This window comes from Lissotriton vulgaris, chromosome 2_1 (assembly GCF_964263255.1).
Source record: "Lissotriton vulgaris chromosome 2_1, aLisVul1.2, whole genome shotgun sequence".
NCBI lineage: Eukaryota > Metazoa > Chordata > Amphibia > Caudata > Salamandridae > Lissotriton > Lissotriton vulgaris.
In genome coordinates, this window is record NC_141687.1 from 412,147,876 (window position 1) to 412,170,669 (window position 22,794).

The 22,794-nt window shown below is 43.1% G+C and overlaps 1 pseudogene across 1 annotated transcript; it reads left to right on the forward strand.

Annotated features, from left to right (window-relative positions):
• Positions 1-3,069: 3,069 nt before the first annotated feature.
• Positions 3,070-4,125, forward strand: LOC147730487 (small ribosomal subunit protein uS2 pseudogene; annotated as a pseudogene). Its single transcript, XR_015308385.1, has one exon. The product of XR_015308385.1 is annotated as a small ribosomal subunit protein uS2 pseudogene (transcript).
• Positions 4,126-22,794: the final 18,669 nt, after the last annotated feature.

Consider the following 22,794-nt stretch of genomic DNA (forward strand, 5'->3'; position numbering starts at 1 on the left):
ATCGACAGCCAAAATATCGTTTTTAAGGTAAGTGAAGTAATATCGACTGTAAATAATATAGACAGTGAAAATATCCAAGTATATAATCTAGATAGTAAAAAATATAGTTTTTAAAATAATATTTAATTATTTATAGTGTTTTTATGTAATAATATGTGTGAAAAGTGTCATTTTATTTTATAAATATTTTTAATTAATGATTTTTTTAATTATTGTGTAATTTTATTATGTAGCGGGTTGTGGGTTTATAGGGGAATAGGGTGGGAAGTAATTTAATTATAATTAATTAAATATGTAAATTTATTAATTGGTAGTAATAATTAATTAATTGGTAATTAAATAATATATGGTATTTAATTAAAATGTAATTGGTAATTAATTTAATTTAATAGATTAATTGCTAATTATGTTAAATTAAAGGGGTATTTTTAGGGTTCAGGGTCAGTTTTTAGGTTTTGGGTAAAGGGGTATTTTTAGGGTTCAGGGTCAGTTTTCAGTTTTTGGGTAAGGGGTATTTTTAGGGTTGAGGGTCAGTTTTTAGTTTTTGGGTAAAGGGGTATTTTTAGGGTTCAGGGTCAGTTTTTAGGTTTTGGGTAAAGGGGTATTTTTAGGGTTCAGGGTCAGTTTTTAGTTTTTGGGTAAAGGGGTATTTTTAGGGTTCAGGGTCAGTTTTTAGTTTTTGGGTAAAGGGGTATTTTTAGGGTTCAGGGTCAGTTTTTAGTTTTTGGGTAAAGGGGTATTTTTAGGGTTCAGGGTCAGTTTTTAGTTTTTGGGTAAAGGGGTATTTTTAGGGTTCAGGGTCAGTTTTTAGTTTTTGGGTAAAGGGGTATTTTTAGGGTTCAGGGTCAGTTTTCAGTTTTTGGGTAAAGGGGTATTTTTAGGGTTCAGGGTCAGTTTTTAGTTTTTGGGTAAAGGGGTATTTTTAGGGTTCAGGGTCATTTTTGGGTTTTTGGGGTACATATACAATATTGCCTATTATTTAATTAAATTTTGTTACTATATATATATATATGTTTTAAGAAATATGATTAAAAAAATATTATTTTTTTACTTTCATTAATTATTTAATTATTAAAAGTTATTTTAAGTATTGTTAATTATATTTTAGTAATTAATTTTTTATATTAATGTAATTAAACATTGTTTTTAGTAAAGTCGATATTTTTTACAACGATATTTTTTACAACGATATTTTGTACTCGATATTTTTGTACTTACCTGTTTGTACATACAAACTCGATATTTTGGTTGTAGATATTTTTTCCTCGATATTTTGGGTAGTCGATATTTTGGTAGTCGATATTATTTCAGTGATCCATTGGTGAGATCTCTGTCACTAAAGCTTGACTCGAAACCTCTTTGAATGGATTTTGATTTCTGTATATCGATTCCATCTCTTTGACCCAATTCAGAGAACTTATCATGAACCTGTCCTGCATGGCTGGAAATATGTTTGCACAGGAACAATAGCTTATTGTTTTAGCATGCATTAAGTCGGGAGTCCCAAATATAATTTTTTCTAATTCTACTTTCAATTTGGCCACATGCATAACCCTTCTCTCTCTGGAGCTTAAGACATTGTCCCACTCGCTCCATGATTGCCACTACTTGGTGGTGGTCTGTATACCTCTTAGTCAATCATCAAATTCTTGGGCAGTCAGACCTGGTTGTTCGGCTGTGGTATTAAGAATTATCTCTCCACTATAGGTACCACTACTTAAACCAGGCATGGAATCCAGAAAGTTCATGTCAGAAGTTGGCGTTCCAATAGGCATTTTTGCCTTAGGGGTACTGCAAATCATCATTGGTGGCCCGGTTGTGTTGGGCATGACAAAAGGATATGACCTGTGAGGAACCCTCCTACTTAAGTTGAACCCTGCCTAATTTAATGTGGGGTCTTCACTCACAGCACATGGGGTATTTCCTTGTGTTAGAACCATACTAGTCTGAAAAATGGGTCTCATTGTTGAGCCCACCAAATTGCTAGCTGCTGCATTCATTCCTGTGCAAATGGCCAAAGTATGGGTGGCATTCCCTGCTACTCCAGGCTTATACAAAGGAACTACAGGATCAAATATGACAGGAACAGTCAATGCATCTGGGGGATTTAAAGCATGTGATGTTGAAGGTGCTGTTATTACAAAATTCTCACCCACTGAATTGAAATTCATATTTACTGATGCCGTAGGCACATCAAAAGTCTCACTTATAGGGACATTGGTTGCTCCACCAGTCTGGGTGTCATTGTATGGAGGTGGACGATTTAGCACTAACTCAGTTATAAAATCATCCTTTATATCATTGTCACTTCCTCAGCTGCATTCCCTATGTCATCTGTCTCTTTATTCATTTGTTTTTCTTACATTTGCCTTTCCATTTTTTTCACTCGTCAATGCAGGATATAGTCTAGCTCCTATAACAATATTTGGGTCAAAGCCGAGGGTCCTAGGGAAAGTTTTAAGACCACACATGATTTACTCCCTAAAGTCAGAGCAAACAACTGTATGAAATCCTGAGGTCTAAAACATTTTTTGAAAGTGTAGATACCAAAGGTGACATGCTTCATCATTTGGGATTCTCCTCCCAGAGGAAAAACCTAGTTACTCTGGGGGCTACAACCCCCTCTGTGAGAGGGAGGACCTCAGGGATATTTTGAGTAGTGTAGGATATACTAAATCCACAAATGAAGAGCTAACAGTATGAGTGAGGGCGCAGCGCAAAACAAACTATCATCAAAGTTGTGAGGAAGGTGAAACTAAAACTAGCTCAAGGACGTCAAATAATCTTTATTATGCAACATACTAAGCCAGGATTAAAACGCAGTGCACCAACGGTCTAAATTAAAAACTGTGATGGTGAAAAATAAATGGTCAACATGTTTCAGCCATAGAGCCTATAGGTAGGCTAGGCTTTCATCAGGACCTACTATGCTGCTGCATAAACAATGTGAAAGTGACATAACACAAAAGGATAGAAAGGCACAGAAATTTCTTGATGTGCCTGTTCCAAAAACATTACCCGTAACCACTGGGTAAGTCACCACACCTCTACCTAGCAAAAGCACTTTTTTTTGTGCTCAGCTATCGGTGGCTCCATACGGCTTTGAATCGAAGTTCCCTGTCGTTGCTACTTAAAGGGAATTCACAATGTCCGGAGGCATCGATGTCCTGCAGATGAAGGAGGAGGATGTCCTTAAGTTCCTCGCTGCCGGGACCCACCTGGGAGGCACCAACCTCGACTTCCAGATGGAGCAGTACATTTACAAGAGGAAAAGTGATGGAATTTACATAATAAACTTAAAACGCACCTGGGAGAAGATGCTGCTGGCTGCTCGCGCCATTGTCGCCATTGAAAACCCAGCGGACGTGTGCGTCATCTCGTCCAGAAACACTGGGCAGCGTGCTGTACTGAAGTTTGCATCGTCTTGCGGCGCTACCCCCATTGCCGGCCGCTTCACCCCTGGAACCTTCACCAACCAGATCCAGGCAGCTTTCCGAGAACCGCGCCTCCTGGTGGTGACTGACCCGCGAGCTGACCACCAGCCGCTCACCGAGGCCTCCTACGTCAACATCCCCACCATCGCCCTGTGCAACGCGGATTCGCCCCTGCGCTATGTTGACATCGCCATCCCTTGCAACAACAAGGGAGCCCACTCTGTCGGTCTGATGTGGTGGATGCTGGCGCGTGAAGTTCTGCGCATGCGCGGCACCATCTCCCGTGAGCACCCGTGGGAAGTGATGCCTGATCTGTACTTCTACCGTGACCCGGAGGAGATTGAAAAGGAAGAACAGGCAGCAGCAGAAAAGGCCGTCACCAAGGAGGAGTTCCAGGGAGAATGGACCGCGCCCGTACCCGACTTTCCCCAGCCCGAGGTGGCTGACTGGTCCGAAGGAGTGCAGGTGCCCTCTGTGCCCATCCAGCAGTTCCCTACCGAGCGTGCAGACATCGCCATTACCCCAAAAGCACCTCAAGATGACTGGAGTGCTCAGCCTGCCAGCACCGAAGACTGGTCTGCTGCCCCTACTGCTCAGGCCACAGAGTGGGTTAGGGCACCCACCGAATGGTCCTAATTGTCTATTCCGGGCCATAACATCCATTCTGAAAATAAACTTTTGAACTTCTAAATTTGTGTTGCCATCTATATGTTTCTTACTGCGCTTTCTTTTTGCCTGGGATAATATTTATAGGGTTTATAGAGATGAAGACCTGCCTTGAGTGCCTGCCTCTGCGCTGAATAGTATCACCAGAGCTGGACTGGAAAATCTGTTTTAGTGAGACGTTTAGTTTATCAATTATATCCATTTGTATCTCCCCCTCTTGTGATTCTACCTCTTGTACATTTGCAATTTTTCTCTTTCTATTTGCACCTTTCGTATGGGCCTAGAGTATATCCATTTGTATCTCCTCCTCTTGTGATTCTATCTCTTGTACATTTGCAAATTTTTTTTTCTTTTCCATTTGCACCTTTTGTAACGCGTGTGATCCTAGGTCAGCTGAAATTCCTGGAGCCTAGTCCCGACAGCTCGACGACTTTCGGAGGGCTGGATGAGGTCCCCCGCTACACGGCGGAGGAGGGCACTGGACATCGAATGCTGTCTTATGTAAACCGCTCTGATAACATAAACGGGTCAAGATCCTGAAATGTGCAATGTAACTGATTCTATGTAAACTGCTGTGACAATATGTAACGGAACTGGTGCTATGTAAAGCGCTCTGATAACCTTATCGGTTCAAGTTCGCGCTATAGAAAACTCTAAAAATAAATAAATAAATAAATAAAGGGGCAACGCTCTATCCGTCGGTACGCCGGCTTAGTAATGAGCCTGAAGCAGGAAGATTTTGTACAGTTGTATAGTCTAACTCCCTCAAGGTGTCTGTTTTCAAGAATTTCTGTTCTGCATCCCATCTAGCATCCGCACAAGTGCTTATGGCTTTCTCAACTCTCCCTTGAAATCTGTCTCCCTGCCTAAGATGATCCATATGTTCCCAGGCATTAAATGCTTCATACTGAATAGGGATAGGAGGCGGCTTCATTTCATACAGCATCTTCCTTAGATGCTCAATAATTCTTAAATTAAATGTCCCATAACAAGAAAATTGTATTGCATTCATCTTTCTCAGTGATCTTATGCCATTGTGCAAGCTAAACACATGTGTGAAGTCCCACGTCTACCACCACACTATGACCTGGCGTACCTTCAGGTGGTGCCTCTTCTCCTTTTCTAACAGTCGCAGTCACATCTCCCCTCACTATACTTTGTAATGCTTTAAAGAATTTCATTTTCAAACAAAATGTGCAATATTTATAAATTACTTTTCGTTTGTACCAGAAAATGAATTTTCACCTATAATTCTCTTGTTCAGCGATCACAACCAATGCCAGCACAGCTGTCATTAATGTATTCAGGCAAGCCCAGCATGGATCTACACCAGTCGGCCTATACCAGTGTGGCACACTGTGACATCAATCTCACTCCTTGCAATATCTCACCCTCCTTTACATTTTTTCTCGAGCATGTTCTCTAAGCAGTTCACACAAAACAAATCAAGCAACTACAGAAACTACAGCAACCATCTCTGTCTGCTCCACTAAATAAATTAAAGATTATTCATACGCACAAGAGGCAAGGTAGAACAACATTTTCCAACCTATTCCAATATTCACTTCCAGTTAAACCACGACCATCGGGATCCCACTCAAATTGATACCGTTTCCCAGTGCACTGAGATCAACTATACCAACCACGTCTCACAATCACACAAAGTAAATTACCTATCTCAATAATCCTGTCAACAATGTCTCACAACATGCACAATAACACAGCAGACAACTACACCCAGTGTCTTCTAGACTGCTACCTCACTTTCTGTAATTTATCCCGGGATCATAGGCCATGACGTACCCAATAACCACTTCAGTTTCCCTGCATCAAGCACCACATTGACACATCAGTTTAAATTATCTCCTCATGACACCACAGCCATTTAAAAAAAAAATGCAATCTAAGCATAAACAACTGCAACTAGAAACTCTATTAATACTCATACTCTTCCGCTGCTACAAGCCGTTTCCTGACATCTTGGGCTTTATTGATCTTTTGACCGAACCATGGGCTTTTGGGGTTTGGGCTGGGCTGGGGTAACTTCCTTACATCAGTGGAGAAACCATCTAATGCGCTACTAGGATTTGGATACAGTGTTTTCTGGGCCCACTTGCTTCCATTTCTCTCCGATAGATCTTTTAGATCTGACTGAGAGGTTACTGTAGTTAATATTTCCATTCCATCAAAATTCCAATTAACAGTGCAACCCATTTGGCTACACAATGACGACGTGGAATCGGTAGCCAAATTCGAAAGGTTTTATTACAACTTAATAATCAATTCTAATACACCTCGTACTCCCTCAATCTGCCTTTCTGACTCATTCCATTCCAATCTAAAATCCGCTGCTAGCCCAACATCTTCCCAGTCAGTATTTACACTTTTGTCAGTAATCTCTTCATTCCATACACTCTCATTGCAAAGTCCAGCAATTCTTTTTAAGTTCCAAACCTTGCCATCACTCAAAATGAGAGCATTACGTAATACCTTAATGACCTTTAAAGGTTCAGTGAACTGTCTATCTCCTTTCTTGACTTTCCAAGGTTTCCTCGCCTTGGCCATCAGTTCAACTTCCACTTTACTATCTTTAGTTTTGTTTCCTTAAATCATATTGTACTTTATATTGTAAATGGGTATCCACAATTTTATCCTGACCTCCTCCATGAAAAACGTTGCCTTAACAGAATGTGCAAACCACTCTGGTTTAGCTTTGGTACTGGCCTCCTTTCCTCTCATTATTTCAATAGCTGAGATATCCAAAGCATCATGAGGAAGTGTTCTATACATTCAAACTGTTTTGAATACTTGGACTTCCCAATCATCCTTGTTCTTAATAGCTAATGGCACAGCATTTTAACCACTCGGTTAGAGAGCTTTATCTGACCATTCCCACTGGGATTATAGAGTGAAGTGGTTCTATGCTTAATACTCACACTGGCAAAACGACCATGTGCCTTCCCAGACTTAATTGTACACCATTATCACTGATCAGTGGTGCTGACAACCCCTTATTTAGAAAAACCTAATCCATAAATGTTAAGGCAGCATCATTGTCTACCCTTTCCAAAATGTTGATGTTAGGCCATTTGGAAAAGGTATCAATCACATACTTTTGCCCTCTCCAATGAGTCCCATAATGTCTATGGCAACTCTCTCCCACGGACTATGAAGAACAATAGGCTCACACATGCTGGGCCTTAAGGTCCTTAAGGACATGCCAGCATTTGAAAAAGCGATGCATTCTCTTACCATTCTCTCCATGAACACATCCAGTCCAGGTCACCAAACCCATTTTGGTTTTGACAATTCCTCCATTTCCTTCATGACATAAACTGACTCTTTTCCTTCTGAAGGTAACTGTAGGAACAAGCTTATTACCTCTTTTCACAACGCTACCTTCCACCAATAATGAATTCTTTATCTCAAAAAAATGTTTCAATTCTGTGGTTAACTCAGATTCACTGGGCTAACCTGATTCAATGAATTTGAATTTTTTTTGTAAAACAGCAGCAGTAGCACACTCCTTTTCCCGTTCTTCTTTCTTATCCCCAGCCAAACATTTATCATGAATCAGAGCTAGTTTGAACTCTTCATATTTAGATTTCTCACACTCTTGAATGTCAAAGGCATTCAAGACAATCAGCCATTACGTTGCTCTTACCAGGAACATATTCTACCCTATTGATGAATTCTGCAGGCTCTTGGACATTCTTGCTATTCTAGCCAATGCCCTAAACATATATTTAGGTTTCCAATGTTTCACAAGCAGTTTATGGTCTATCTTTGCCAGATAGATAGTGCCATTATTGTTGACAGTTTTGTGTACTAGGCAGCAAATCTTAAATGTGATACTCTTTTTAATAGGGAGCCAGTGAAGCGCTTTTAGACAAGGGGCTGATGGTGAGCGTGGAGGAAGGAAGGTTTAACACTAGCCTAGCTGCGGTGTTCTGCAGTACTTGGAGTTTGGATAGTAGCTTTTCATTTATAGATACAAACAATGCATTGCCATAGTCCAGGCGGTTTATAATTAGACCCTGAACCAGGGGTAAGCGAGAGTTCAGCGGGATCCACTTAAAAAGTTTCCTGAAGGATCGCATTATACCATAGCAGGTACGAGTCACAGTATTCACATGATTGCCCATTGAAAGTTTATTGTCCATTATTACTCCTAGATTGCTTACAGCTGACTTTGGTAAGGGGCATGACCCCCTAATGAGGGTGGCCACCAGTTGGGGGATCAGATGTTTTGGGCATTTCCAAAGAGCAGGATTTCCATCTTGCATGCATTAAGCAGGAGGTGATTAGTGGACATCCAGTTAGTTATGGTTATCATACACTGTATAAAGTTGTGCTGTGTATTGATATGGTCAGGACCCAGAGTGATCAGTACCTGCGTGTCGTCAGCTTACGATACTGTATTGAACCCATGTGCTCTAATTATTTTTGCTACGGGTGACATATAAAGGTTAAAAAGGGTGGGACTCAAAATTGATCCCTGGGGGACGCCCTTGTTGATGGTCTGACTTTTAGAAGAAAATCCGTCAATTTCCACCTCAAAAGATCGGTCTAAGAGGTAACTTTCAAACCATTGTAGAGCGAAGCCCTCCACACCACATTCTCTAAGACGGTCCAGAAGAATAGTATGAGATATGGAGTCAAAGGCCGCCGATAGATCTAGAAGGATTAGAATTGCGGATTGTCTTGTATCCAGGGAGAGCCTGATGTTGTCTGCAATCTCCACAAGTGCTGTCTCTGTACTATGATGAGATCGAAAGCCTGATTGTGACGGGTCGAGAATTTTATTATTTTCTAAATGGTTTGATAATTGCTTATTAATGATTGACTCTATTACTTTCCCAAACAGGGGGAGCAATAAAATGGGCCTATAGTTTGATAATCGTTTGGGATCAGAAGATTTTTTTCATAATTGGCCTCACTACGGCTTCCTTCCAATGAGAGGGAACTGAGGACTGAATAGTGGCAAATTTTGGATTTTAGTGAGATTAGAAATTAGACTTTTTTTTAAATTTTGGATAGGATTTGTGGAGATGCTGGATCTGCTGGTAAACTGGATTGCATCTTTCCAAGTGTAGTCGTGGTGTGCTCCTCAGTTATTTCCTCAAAATTTTTTAAATAGTCAAGTCAAGTCATAAAATTTATATAGCGCACTACATACCCAGAGGGACTCAAGGCGCTAAGGGAGGGGAGGAGGATTACTTGTCAAATATCCACGTTTTAAGTTGCTTTCTGAATGCTAGGTGGTTCTGGGTAAGGCGAAGGTAAGTGGGAAGTGAGTTCCATGTTTTAGCTGCCAGGTATGAGAAGGATCTACCTCCCATGGTGGTATTGTTGATACGAGGTACAGTGGCGAGGGCTTGGCTGGAAGATCGTAGTTGGCGGGAGGGGGTGTAGAAGGACAGTCGTGAGTTGAGGCATTCTGGTCCGATTTCGTAGAGTGCTTTGTGTGCGTGGGTTAGAAGTCGGAAAGTGATCCTCTTATTGACGGGTAGCCAGTGGAGGTTTTTCAGGTGACCAGAGATGTGTTCGTTACGCGGGATGTCTAATATGATCCTGGCTGAGGCGTTTTGGATTCGTTGGAGTTTTTTCTGGAGTTTAGCGGTAGTACCTGCATAGAGGGTGTTTCCGTAGTCCAATCGGCTCGTGACCAGAGCATGGGTGACTGTTTTTCTGGTTTCGGTGGGGATCCAGCGAGATGTTTTTTTGAGCATGCGAAGAATGTTGAAGCAGGATGAGGAGACGGCGTTGACTTGTCTGTTCATTGAAAGTGAAGAATCCAGGATAACACCTAGGTTCCGTGCGTGGTCTGTCGGGATGGGTGCTTTTCCAAGGGCTTCCGGCCACCAAGAGTCGTCCCATGCAGAGGGGGAAGTACCTAAGATGAGGACTTCTGTTTTATCTGAGTTCAGTTTCAGACGGCTGTGTTTCATCCATTCGGCAACTTCTTTCATTCCTTCGTGTAGGTTAGTTTTGGCGGTGCTGGGGTCATTGGTGAGTGAAAGGATCAGTTGAGTGTCATCCGCGTAAGAGATGATGTTGAGGTTGTGTTGGCGGGCGATGGCCGCGAGGGGGCTCATGTATACGTTGAAGAGGGTGGGACTGAGTGAGGATCCTTGTGGTACGCCACAGATGACTTCGGTGGCCTCGGACTTGAATGGTGGAAGGCGGACTCTCTGGGTTCTTCCGGTGAGGAACGAGGTGATCCATTCAAGTGCTTTTCCTTGTATTCCGATGTTGCTGAGGCGTTGTAAAAGGGTGCTGTGGCAGACTGTGTCGAAGGCTGCAGAGAGGTCGAGGAGGATGAGGGCGACTGTGTCTCCATTGTCCAGTAGAGTTCGAATGTCGTCTGTTGCTGCGATGAGGGCGGTCTCAGTGCTGTGTTTTGCTCGGAAGCCAGACTGTGAGGAGTCGAGGGATTTGTTGGCTTCGAGGAAAGCGGCGAGCTGGTTGTTGACAGCTTTCTCGATGACTTTGGCCGGGAAAGGAAGGAGCGAGATGGGGCGGTAATTTTTGAGTTCGGTGGGGTCCGCTGTGGGTTTTTTCAGAAGGGCGCTGAGTTCAGCGTGTTTCCAGCTTTCCTGGAAGGTGGCGATTTGAAGGAGCAGTTGATGACGTCTCGGAGGTGCGGTGCTATGACGGAGTCTGCTTTGTTGAAGATGTGATGAGGGCATGGGTCTGTGGGGGATCCTGAGTGGATGGAGTTCATCAGGCAGATGGTGTCCTCAGTGGAGATTGGGTTCCAGTCGTTAAGGGTGTTCAAGGGGGGTGAATGTTCAGCATATGGTTGGGTGGGTTGGTCGCCGGGTTGGTTGTCGAAGCTGTTGTGGATGTCTGCAATTTTGTTGTGGAAGAATGAGGCTAGGGAGTCGCAGAGGGCTTGAGAGGGGGTGATGTCGTTGGAGTTGGCTGAGGGATTGGTAAATTCCTTGACGATGTTGAAAAGTTCCTTGCTGTTGTGGGCGTTGTAGTCTAGTCGATCCTTGAATGCTGTTTTCTTGGCCTTTCGGATTAGTTGGTGGTGTATGCGGGTGGCGTTTTTGAAGGCGACCTTGGTGCTGGTGGTTGGGTCTTTTTTCCAGGCCTTTTCAAGGGAGCGGCAGAGTTTCTTGGACTTCTTAAGATCATCGTTGAACCATAAGGCCTTCTTGCTGCCAGGTTTGCTTTGACGTTTTTTCAGTGGTGCTAGGATGTCGGCGCTGTTGGATAACCATAGGGTGAAGTTGGTGGCGGCTTGGTCTGGGTTAGAAGAGTGGGCTGGGTTCGAAGAGTGGCTAATGAGGCTGAGAAGGGGTGCTACCAATGTATCCTGTTGTAGAATTTTGTTTGTGGTGGGAAAGGGTTTATGGATGTCATCGATTTTTGGTGATGAAAAAGTCTGAGAGTGAGTCCACCCATTCCTGGGAGGCGGTTTGGGATGGTAGACTAGACGGGGGATTTGGGAAATCCTTCACGATCTTATATAGTTCTTTATGGGAATTCGCTGCTTGGTTAATGCGGTTTCCTGAGTACGTTCTTTTAGTTTCTGCTATACTGTCCATGTAGTGGTGATGCAAGGTTTTATAGTTCTGTTTGTCCATATTGTCTTCATGCATTAATCTGTGACAATAGTTAGTCAATGCACCTTTTTACTCAAGCACAGGTTAAATCAGTTTTTTGTTTCACTGCATCTTTTATACTATATTCCAGCATTACCATTTCAGTGTTAGCAATACCACATAAATCCCTTATACAGTGCATCCTACACATTGCATTGCATCCATTCCGTATACAATCACCCTATGCCTGTAGCTTCAAAAGCAGACTCCTTCTTTTTATCTGAGCCTTTTCATATTAGATACTGTTGGTGGGGCTCCCATATATTCTTGGGTCTACATCTTACTGGCATCTGTGCATTATATTTCTCGGAGTGTGTTATACAATATGCTAAATCTGTATGCCAGTCTTGTAGAGTAGGTATTGGGCCCTGCATCAAGTGCATTGCTATTCTGCCAGCAAAATGCTGATTGCAGCTAGCTTCCTCCTGGGTTTAGGGATAACCTTGTCTCGACCCAATAACGCCAACATTGAAGATTCTTGCAATTGTACTCCTAGCACGTCATTCAGTGCGACAAGTACTTCCCCCCAGTATGCCTGGGCATCCCCACGCTAAGTGCATAAAGCTTGCATTTCCAGCCCGCATCATGGGCGCTCACTTTCATCTATCATGCCGTACCTGCACATCCTGACAGGGGTTTAATACATCCTGTGTAGGTATTTATAATGAATGAGTCTGTGCCTGCCGTTTTGTGATATGGTCTTAGTGCGCACATAGCAATATGTCCATTGGGTTTCAGTAACCGCAAACCCCAGCTCTGCAGCCCATTCTTGCTGAATTTTACTTAGTGCCAGTTTAGAGCGGGAGAGGTTATTTAACACAGTTATCCCCTTTTGGGGTACTCTGCCCAAAGCAAGTATGTCAGTGGGGTTAGTTCTTGTGGCTCCTCCCTGTCTTCCCCTATTAATGTGCGCAGTGCCTGCTTCAACCTATGAAACTGGTATATTTCTAGCATAGTTAGGTGTGGAATCTGCCCCCGTACTTGTTCCCATGTCTTCCACACCCCTCCTTGAAAGAGGTCAGCAATACATTTAATGTTTAAGGAGCTAAGTGTTTTAAGAACAGCTTTATTCTCAATAACAATTAGCCATGCGCACCATTCAACTGGCAATCTCGGTGAGTACAGCAATGATATGCACAGTATGTCTGCAATCCACCTTGTAGCAATTTGACAGTGATCGATTGTGCCTCTTGATATTGCCTTATATGTGCATAAACTGTGCTCTTGTGTTTGTACCGCCTTCTTTTGAGCCCCTGTGCGGGTATATATAAACCATGCTTTCTTAGCTCGTGGTGCTACTTCTTGCAATACCGAAGGGTACTGTTTGAACCGCAGCACCACCTCATGAGGTGAAATAAATGTTACTTTTTCTATTCCAGTTTCTATGCCAACTTCTTCCTATTGGTCTGAGGAATTTGTGCAGAGAAGGGCGAACCCCTTGCGCTAGCGGGTTTGGCTGAGGCTTGCTACCACAAATTGACGCCCGACACGTGGGGTTCATCGGCGACTTAGAAGCCCGAAGGAGTGGTCGCGACGAAGGATTGGGATCTCGCCACGGACGATCATTGCCCGAGGAGACCCGTGTCTTGGCAAACCAAGGCGTTTTTCCCTTCTTTCCGATCTGACCATCCAAGTGGCGCCGGTCTTCGACTGAGATCTCTTCTGTCGATTTGCTGTGCAGTGACCGTTTGGTTGAATTTAGAACTTGCCAGTTGGAACCTGGACACCCTAGAATTGGTAAGGGCCGTTTTACGGCACATACTACGGGTTCTGGATGCCCTTGTATGGTAAGGTAGTTTTAGGAACACTTACCATGGCATATTTGGTATTTGGTAAAGACTAGTCTTATTTGTATTTATATTTGTATGATTTTATATATGCGTTATAACACATATAGGCAGGCAATGTGAAGATTTTTCTTCAATGAGTCAAATTTGAACAGCGCAACATACTAGAAGTGCCTTAAGTGCCACTTGGTGTATATTACTGCATATTCTGCATTATTTTTGGCATGCCTGTTTTTATCGCACTTCGAAGTATGTGCTGCTTTTGTAATGGGACCAGACTTAGACTCGAAGAATCGCAACCGGCTCCCCCAGAGGAGACGCCTAATAGGGATATGTATATAAAATTTTGTCTTTCTTCCATAATGTACAGCACGTTATGGCATAGGTATACCCGTAAAGATCCTGAGTTATGCCTATGCATGGGTCATTTGATACACGAAAGATTGAGTATGTGGAGCGATGTATGTTTGAGCGGAAGTCTAGTCATGATATGTTTGAATGTATGTGTATGTGGGAGAAAGAAGTGCGTGAACGAGCAAAGCGTGAGCAAGAATTGACTGAGAAGGAGCAGTGAAAGAGTGTGTATGAGAAAGCGTTGGAGTTGAGAAAGAAAGAAGTGAAAGAGCTGAAAGAGAGAGAGGAGAAAGAACATAGATTGCAGGTATCTGGCCAATACCCTGTCCGACAACCTCTCTATCCTGTCCTTAACACCTTGGCTGCTAGGGAGATTTTTCTCCTGTGCTGGACACAAACAGCCATGGGTGTGTTCATGACGAGCTCAGCTCGTCTTAAGCACACGACCAGTGTACTGCATGAGGAGCTGAGCTCGTCATGAGCAGGGAAGGGGTTAACAAACCACAAGATGATTTTTTGTTATTAGATCGACCTCCACCCCAGTATGCCGTTCCGCCCGCTCCGTCCGAAGGTGGTGAGGATTCAGATTCAGATCAATGAAAGGCGCGGGATACTCATTCTATGCTGTCCGCACAACGTGCAGCCGATATCAGACAAGCTGCACGTAAAGCATTACGTAGAACTGATCCTGCTTCCGATCTCTTAGCTAGTATACAGGGGTGGTCGGAAAGGAAGCAGATATATTTCACTGAGACGTTTGCTTCAGAAGTCATTGAGTTATTTCGGAAATTCTCTCCAGATTTAGAACCTGATGATGGAGCAGCTGATTGTAAGAACATGCGTGATGGTCTTTTTGTTTTCCCTCAGGTGGCTGACACGATTAGACGGTTGGTTAAATTACAAACTGATGCGGTTCACTTGAAGTAGAAGAAAAAGCACGCAGACGAAGCTGCGCAGAAATCTCAGACCGGAGGGTCGAAGTCTTCTATCTTCGGAACAGATAAGCTAATGGCGGTTTATATGAAGCCCATGCGGGAAGCCGCGCCCTGGTATGTTCCCCCTAAAGGAGCGGGTGACAATGATGATAAAAATTCGGTTGATGCTAAAGGTTATTTTATTTATAATTGAGTCAATACACCTTCTAATAGGGCAGATGTAATGGCGCTTAAAGCAGCATTATCCGATCAAACGTAAAAATCCAGCCGCTTTCTATGAGGAAGTTGAAGGCGCCATAAATTCCTGTACTATGACTTTGTGTGACATTGATTTATTTTTTGGGTTGATATTGCCACCGGATATGTGGCTGACCGTTCGTAGAATTAGCGATCGTGCTACTTTTGGCGCGGAATGGAAAGAATTAGAACAATTGGATGTGGAGAGGGAACCCGCTCAAAAGCCACATAAGTTAATATTGGATCTCCCTGCAGCTATATTAACTAAGCTTAAAACAGTTATTCCCCCTAAAAAGATAGATTGGACTGTTTTAGCATTGTGCAAACAAAAGGTAGATGAATCGGTTTCTGATTTCTTTACACGTCTTGAGGAAACTTTTCATGATTTTAGTGGTTAGTCCTTGACAGATGATACAGGCAGACATCTTTTTGTCGATAAATATGTTACGAATCTGTTACCAGGGATAGCTAGCCGTTTAAAAGCCAGTGAAAGTTCTTGGACTACATCTTCTCCAGCATCTGTTTTAACGATGGCTCAATATTATGAGCGTCAAGAGTTAGAAGCAAAAGGCGATGAAGACAAGAAATCTAAAGATCTGAAAACGAAGGTTATGTTAGCTCAAGTTTATGGTCCGCCCTCTAGAGGTTCTGATAGAGGCGGACGTGGATCTTTTAATTCCCCCTACACTTGTTCGAATTTGTCTATTAATCAATGTGCGTATTGTAAGCAATTTGGCCATTGGATGGCCGATTGTCCAGTGTTTCGTGCTCAACAGGGTTCGTGAGGTCAGGGACAAATGAGAAATCATTCAGGTTATTAAGGGGCTAGAGGGAATGCGAATGATTATGCTTGATTCGACACCAATGTACGAACAAAGGATAGGTTTAACACCTTTGATAAACAAAATCAGTATCAAATGTCCGATTATGTGCAGCCTGACCTTTACGATTCTGTTCATGCATAGGATTGCCTAGGATGGGTTAAGGAATCAGTTGAAATTCCAGTAGATCAGAGGGGTCCTTATGTTACAACACATGTTTTGGGTTCTACTGATCGGTCTCTGTTCGATACAGGAGCTACTCGTAGCGCTTTGTCTAAACAATTGGTTCCAAGGGCTCCCCTGTCTGGGGTAACTATTACTTCGATAGGTTTCAATGGAACACCTTCCCTTAGCTCATTGTCACAACCACTTGCATTCCATGTTGATAAATTTAGTGCTCCATGTCCGTTTTTGCTTTCTCCAAACACACCAGACAATATTGTGAGTCTCAACATGCTCAAGTATTTCAGAGCCTGTCATTTTGAATGATAATCACTCTGTGCCTGAGAGGGCTTGTCTTGTTAAAGAGGATATTGCATTGGCCTCACTCCCTGAAACTTTGTGGGCTACCTCAGACAGTGATGTGGGTCAAATGGTTATCCCACCGGTACACATTAGCGCCAAGGAGGGAGCTGTGTTACCACGTTTGCCTAAATACAGAATTTCACAGGAGGGTGAGGAAGCACTCATACGAATTGTACATGACCTCATTCAAGTTGGAGTTGTTGAAGAAGTTCCATTTAACGTTTGTAACAGCCCAATTCTTCCGATTTTGAAAAAAGATACTGATACTAGAGTTTACAGGTTCATTATAGACCTTAGAGAGGTGAACAAGATTGTAGTACCACAGTACCCTGTGGTTTCTGATATTACGACACTCCTTACTTTGGTCCCTCCAACAGCGACTACGTTCTCTGTTATAGACTTGAAGAATGCTTTCTTTTCGATCCCTATTCATCCTGATAGCCGATATTTGTTCGGTTTCACTTTGAGTAATCAATCGTATAGATTTTGTAGAGTTCCTCAAGGCTATACCAAGATTCCAAGTATTTACAGTCAAGCATTGAAAAGAGAGCTTGATTCCTTTGCTTTGCCTGAAGGTGTGACGCTCATACAATATGTCGATGACATCTTGTTGGCAGCCGATACCCCTGAACAATGTGAAACGTGTTCTCTGTCTTTGCTCCCCTTTCTTGCTTCACATCATCAAAAAGTGTCACAAAAGAAATTGCAATATTGTAGACCAAAGGTAACCTACTTAGGTCACCTTTTGTCTAAGGAGGGACGTGCATTGACATCAGATCGCATACAAGCAATTTTAGATACACCAGTACCTTCGACACAGAAAGAAGTGTGTGCATTTCTTGGTCTTACTTCTTTTTGTAGATAATGGATTTTGGGGGTTTCCTACATTGTTAAACCCTTGCTAGCACTTTTGACAAAAGACACTCCAATACCCCTTCCATGGACAGATGAATGTGAAACTGCCTTTCGACTGTTACGACAAGCCCTTTGTTCAGCACCAGTGTTAAGTACACCAGATTACACATGCATGGGAAAGATGGATGCGCGTTATCAGTTTTAGTTCAGTTACATGGTGATAAGCAACTTCGTGTGCTTATTTTTCAGCAGTCCTTGATCCTGTTGTCCGAGCGTTGCCTGGGTGTTTTCGCTCAGTTGCAGCAACAGCTGTGTCAATACAAAAGAGTGAAGGAATAGTTTGTCACATAAACTGTTAGTGTTGGTACCCCGTGCTGTTGATGCTCTCCTAAATCAGACAAAGACGCAGCACTTAACTAGTGCTCGTCTGACAGGATATGAACTGACATTGCTAGCTCCTCACATTACATTGAAGAGATGAGCAACTTTAAACCCAGCCACTTTGTTGCCATATCCGTCGACTCAGCCTCAGTCACAAGAAACACATGATTGTATATTCTTGACTGAGGAACAGACAAAGGGTCGCATTGATTTGCAAGATACGCCCCTTCCGGATGTGGATGGTGAATTATGGGTTGATGGGTCCTGTTTGAAAATACCGGATGGCACAACCTCAGCCGCGTATGCAATTACCACACTTGAGACAATAGTGGACACAGCTCGCATTCCACAGAAATCAGCTCAAGCAGCTGAATTGATAGCCTTGACACGAGCAAGTGAGCTTAGTGCTGATCTATTTGTGAATATTTATACAGATAGCCGCTATGCTTTTGGAGTGGCGCATGATTTTGGCCTACTCTGGAAGGAAAGAGGCTTTCTTACATCTCACAGAATGCAGATAATGCACGGAGATTTAGTACATAATCTTTTGACTGCATTGACATACCCAAAGAAAATAGCTATTGTGAAGTGTAGTGCACATAAGAAAGTGACAGATTAGATTGGACAAGGTAATGCCTTTGCAGATCACGTGGCACGTGAGACTGCGACACAGAGGAGCACTACTTCTATGTATGTAGTGAAGTCACAAGCTGAGCGTTGGCATGATGCTAGGCAGGAAGTACGAGAGCTACAGAAATCTTCTTCTGTAAAGGAACGTGAACAATGGTCTGAAGAAGGAGAGTTGGATGATGAAGGTTGTTGGCGAAATAAGCAGATGGATAGATGGAAGCTGCCTATAGACTTTCTACAACCTATGGTTCAAATGGCACATGGGCTAGCACATGTTGGAGCTTCAGCAATAAAGAGATTACTTACACAAGTTTGGGAGCATCCAGAAATTGCTAGCGCAGCTAAGAGAGTAGTACAGTCCTGTTTGATCTGTTTACAATATAATCCTGGAAAAGGGACACAAACTCCAGTTGGAGGATTTGCTACACCAACTGCACCTTTCGAAGTCTTGAAAATGGATTATATCTAATTTGAGGAGTTGTAATAATTTGAAGTATGTCTTAGTGGTGGTCTGTACCTTCAGTAAATGGATTGAGGCGTACCCCACGAAGGACAATACTGCTATTACTACTGCGAAAGTGCTGTTGAAGGAATTCTTCCAGAGATTTGGTATTTGCAAATTCTTATAGAATGATAACGGACCTCATTTTGTTGGGGAAGTTATCAAACATGTACTGAAGGGATTAGGAATTAAACAGAAGTTCCATGCAGTGTTCCATCCACAATCTGCAGGATTGGTGGAAAGGTATAATGCTATTCTGAAGTTGAAAATAGCGAAAATTCAGGCTTCCACATCTTTGACTTGGCCGGATGCGTTGCCTCTGGCATTGTTGTCTATTAGATCGGTGCCACATTCTCGAACAGGCCTTACTCCCTATGAAGTAGTATTTGGGAGGCCGATGAATATTTGGGGAGTTTCGAAATCGAGTTCTGTGTATGATGTACCTTGTGTCTTGATGAATGACTATTTGGCACAATTAACTGTCAGTTTGTTTTCTATTCATCAACAGGTTCGAGAAGCACTTCCCGACAGATCTGCAGGTGATGGCCATGCACTCTGACCTGGGGATTTCATCATGGTGAAGGTATTTGAGAGGTCAAGCAGCTTGGAGCCGAGGTGGCGTGGACCAGAACAGGTGGTCCTTGCCACAAAAACAGCGGTTTGAGTCACAAACAAGAAAAATTGGGTGCATAGTACCCATTGTTGCAAGGTATTGTCGACCGTGGTGGAACCTGCTGTGCTGACCGATCATCGAGAGATCTTGACTACGGAGAAAGGCCAAGTTGTATCACCTGACGAATCTGCAGAGTTCTTCCCGGACCAGACAATCCCTGGAACATTGCGATACAACTTGAGGCCGAGAAAAGAATCTACAATTTTGAAAGAGACAAGTTGAACAACCGCCCTGGGTAGTGGAAACGGAATGCCAATATGACAAGGAGGGGGATCAACCCTGCGTAGTGTAATGACACCCGTCTTGATCTTCGGTGAAGAAACCAAAGTCTACCCACGGGAGAAGAGCTCCTATGATTATTTTTGTTTTTGTTTTTTTTAGAGAGAATTGATTTTGTTGCTAAAATGAATAAACAAAGAAACATTTTTGGTATAATAGGAGTCTTTGCTGCTTTGACAATTATAGCACTGATTACTTGGTCTGTTGAAGTGATGATTCCTGCTCGTGAGTTGTTTGTTGTTACTACTCCAGTCCCAGAGGAACACCAGCATTTCACTCTTCCATATCATGAGCAGAAACACCGTCAATCGTATCTTAATAACACTTTTGTTCAGATGCTTCACCATACCCATAACGCTACGAACATCACTAACTGTTGGGTATGTGGGATGATTCCAGCGCATCAAATGAAAGGAGGAGCGTCTTTTATTCTACTTCCTTTCTCACACAATGGCTCTTGTCGAGCCTGGTACACCTTATTATTTGCAAACAGGAAACCTGCAGTAGGTGGACTTCTTTTCCACTTGAATAAAGAGTGTTATCAGGACAAGGATGGGTATCCTCAAGCCAATGGAACTATATGGGAATGGGAGGAATACCGACAGGACAATTTTTCTACGCCATATGTTTCAATAACACAAGAGACTTTGCCAAAAGTGAACAATTTGTGATTACTGTCACAAAGACTAAAGCAGACTTATGTGTACAAAGCATTGGACATATCTCAGTTGGAGTCAGTGAATGTATTACAGTATTGAATATAGATGGAATAAATAATATTTCTTTTTTAGCTTCTCATAACACATATCTAGTATGTGGCAGTAATGGATACTATCGACTACCAGTTGGGTGGTCAGGTGTATGTTATGTATCTTTCTTATTACCTCCTGTTTTCTTGGCACCTGCATCGTATCATCGAGATTTTAAACTGTACAAAAATGTTTTATTGAATAGAAACAAGAGGACCATAAGCACTGATGAAGTAGACCAAACAGATACTAGTCTACAGCAATATGTTGATTTTAATTTGGGTCTGTTCTCTTTTGTGGGCGCTGCACTGAATAGCAGGAAAGTGAGACGGTTAACTAGAGTTGTAGAAGCTGTCACTAATCAGACTGCTATAGCACTAGGAAACATTATTGAAGAACTGCAAGTTGCTAGAATTGTAGGGCTCCAGAACAGGATGGTTCTAGATGTGAGGCTAGCAGATCGAGGAGGAGCATGTAAAATTATCGGTAGTAGTTGTTGTGTGTTCATCCCTGATAATTCGCCCTCAGTGTATGATGCAATTTTTAAACTGCATAAGATAGCTACAGACATTCACACAAAGAATGGCACTTGGTCTTTTACTGGATGGTTTTGGGCTCTAGTCTCTGCTTTGGGTTGGAAACTACTGACTGTTCTATGTTTCGCAATTGCAGTGATTTTCACCTGTTGTATGTGTATCCATTGTGGCCCAATGCTATGTTCCATGTACATTACTGCTTGTATGCCAACCAGGATGAATATTGTGAAAACGAAAGCACAACACATGTTAGATAAGGAAGTAGCTGACATGACGCAAATAAATATACAGGATGAATATAGATTATCCTAGAAGAGCGAAAGTCTTCAGCAAATGCTGAAAGGGTCGTCTGTAGTAATTTGACAGCGATTAGATTAAGCATTAGCAGAAGACATCTTAGTTCTGGCCGTTATCTTGACATTTAGCGGACTCCATTTTGTATTTACAGCAGCCATCTTGTCTGCTACATGCTGCCTCGTGCCGACCATGTGCTTTGTCCTATCTAACTGTCCACGGCGCTTGAAATCTGCCCGGCAACAAGTTATATTTAGCATCCCTCACTTTCGCGCATGTCAAGTAGGTTCCACATCTGTTAGTGGTTAGCTCCAGATAGGAATGTGTTTGTTGACCCCCTAAACTGTTAGCTCCTCCCACTGGTCGATTGTGCCTCTCTATATTGCCTTATATGTACATAAACTGTGCTCTTGTGTTTGTACCGTCTTCTTTTGAGCCCCTGTGCGGTAATAAATAAACCATGCTTTCTTAGCTCCTGGTGCTACTTCTTGCAATACCGAAGGGTACTGTTTGAACCGTAGCACCACCTCATGAGGTGTAATAAATGTTACTTTTTCTATTCCAGTTTCTGTGCCAACTTCTTCCTATTGGTCTGAGGACTTTGTGCAGAGAAGGGCGAACCCCTTACACTAGCGGGTCTGGCTGAGGCCTGCTACCACAGCCTCAATTGGGACTTCGCATATCCCACTGGATCTATTATGTGATATCGGAGTTTCGTTTTCTGCAGCAAGTATACCCGCAGGGGAATGGAGGCTGCCTCGACCTTCTCAATATCCAGTTGTGGGAGAGTCATGTATTCAATAATGTGTATGTAGGAGTTGCGCTACCCTATAATATATCTCCAAATCGGGTGGATTGAGCCCACCCTGGCGTAGGGTTTAGTTACTATTTCCCATTTAATACGGGGCCTGCTTGCCCACCCAAGCCAGTCGTATCATCTGTGTGGTCAGTGTGTGAAAAAAGGATTAAGTAAGCTCTAAAGCAGCGGTCTTCAATCTGTGGGGCGCGACCCCCAGGGGGGTCGTGGTGTCCTGGGAAGGGGGTCGCAGATTCTGCAGAGTGCAGTTCCTGGCATTGGGCTGATCGAGGGTGCTCACGGCGGAGGCCTAATTCACACCGAGATGTGAAAAACATCAATGCCTCATTAACAAGTAAAAGGTCTTCTAAAGACCTGTCAAGTACTTGGGTGTGACTGTGTGTGTGTCCCTGAAGCTGTTTCAGCCAGGCTCACATACACGAGCTGGGAAGATCTGGGGGGGGGAGGGGACTGGAGGAGCAGGCTGTAGTGTAGCCCTTTGAGTTCAATAGATGTTGCGCACCTGCAGCTGTGGGTCCCGTCACACGTCCCCCGTCCCCCCGTGCCCTCCCATGAGCAGGAAAGAAGAAGGAAGACGACACAGAGAGAAACTGACCTCCCCCCCACCCCAATGAGAGAGGCACAGAAAAGGTGGGTGGGTGGATGAATGATGGATGGATGGATGGATGGATGGATTTAAGGCTGAAGGATGGATGGATGTGTG